The sequence below is a fragment of the Sinocyclocheilus rhinocerous genome, unplaced genomic scaffold, assembly GCF_001515625.1.
Source record: "Sinocyclocheilus rhinocerous isolate Xijiao unplaced genomic scaffold, SAMN03320098_v1.1 scaffold576, whole genome shotgun sequence".
Classification (NCBI taxonomy): Eukaryota; Metazoa; Chordata; class Actinopteri; order Cypriniformes; family Cyprinidae; genus Sinocyclocheilus; species Sinocyclocheilus rhinocerous.
The window spans coordinates 3,110,407-3,112,310 of record NW_015662167.1 but is presented as its reverse complement, the minus strand read 5'-3'; positions in this window follow the sequence as shown (position 1 = coordinate 3,112,310).

Genomic DNA, 1,904 nt, shown 5'->3' with positions numbered 1-1,904 from the left:
TTTTTTTTTTTTTTTTTTTTTTTACCCGAGCACTGCCATTTTATAACGCCGTATCACGTGGTTCTGAACTCAGAACTTGTTTGTTTTTCCTTTCTACTCTTCTGCATTTTATACACAAGCAAGCTGAGGTAATTATTTTAAATGTATTAATTATTATTACAGTAACTTTAAAATAAATATTTATTAAGTTTAATATTTTCATATTAATTAAAAATTCCACAATATTCTCAATTCTGCTGTTAATCACTGTTATATATAATTTTTTTTCTTTTTTTACAGTTTTATTGGTCTTTCTTTACTGTAAATTGATCTGTTCAAATGTTGTTTAGTCATTACCCTAAATAAGATCATTGTTTTTGTGCCTGATAAACACTGCTCTGATTGCAAATAAAAATTCAATAACACCAATTTTGGCTATTTGTCAGTATAGTTAGTATAACAAGAGTAACTTAACTTTAGCTGAACTATTTCAAGTTATGAGAAATATGTTTTTGACAAGCTACAATTTCAAAGTAGCTTCTCCAACACTGTGTTTGTTTCTTGATGTAAAATCAGGTCACAGATTCAGCCATGCTACTGAACTAATATAGATTTGTGCAAGCACTCCTACTATCAAACCCTGACCCTGAAATGTATAGGGAGATGGCCTTGTTCCTAAATCCCAGTTTGCAAGCCAGCCAGCTGACATCCATGTCCTGTATGTGCTCATAACAGATGGATTTATGAGAATAACTGGTACAGTTTGTGACTTACTGACAGGCCTGTATATGGTTCATATAGAGAAAACACGTCCATCCTCTTTTGTTATCAAAGAGGAGGTCAAGATGTAAACGGCAGGCTGTATTCGACCACCAGGTCTTAATAGCTTACTTAGTAACATATTAACACAATAATCATAGCTTGACCTGATGTACATCTGAATTAACTTAAAGCAATCGCTTTCCATGCAGAGCTACTCTTCTGAGACTGTCCATCTGAGGCTGAAAATGAGAGCGCTGATCATCTTCCTCCTCCTGACCACAAGCTTCTTTCAAATCTCACAATCTGTGCAGGTTACGGTAAATCAGAATTGGTCCATTCACACAAACTCTTTTCACTTTGTGAAGCTGGATTGAATTGGGAGTTTGTTTGGGGAAAGGTATTACTAGCTTGATTGTGGAACTGCAATCTCAAAGCGTTTCTGAATTTGAGAAATATGTGCGCTTTTTTATTTTTCCTTCTGTGCTACAGATAACATTAGGGTACCTTTCAGAATCTTGACAAATACGGTGCTGAAAAAACTAAAACAAATTTCACTAAAATTGCTAGGTTTTAGAAAAACTGAAATAGTATTTTCACGTAAAACATACTCCAATAACACAGTGAAACAAAGTTTTGTTTCCATTTTATTTTAATGTTTCTTTATGTAGTTTGACATGCTAAATATGAAAATCCCCAAAAAAACAAAAAAAAAGTATGTTGACAACTTACAAGCTAGTTTGTTATTACTCGTGCATTAAAATTACATGGTACATGCATATTGAGCTACCAACTGTTGAATATAAAAACTTACCAAAAGTGAGTCGTCCAAAACTAATAATAATTAGCACCACAGAATTACAGAACATCCATAAAAAATTTAAGTGAAACAAAATTTGTTATATTGTGTAATCTTTGGTTAATTAAAATGTTTGAGGATCATTTTTTACAGTTTTTACTTTATCATATCCTAAATAATTAAATTGTGTGTGAGCAGGTGAATCTGACAAAAATATTAAGCACATTAATTTCCCCACCAAATTCTCATCACCACAATGTGTCCAGAAATGTTTTGTTAGCTGGGAATTACAAAATAAAATAAAAAAAGATAATAACTAGTAAATAGCTATCATTTCTTATTTTTTTCATTGGTTTTGGGGCCAATA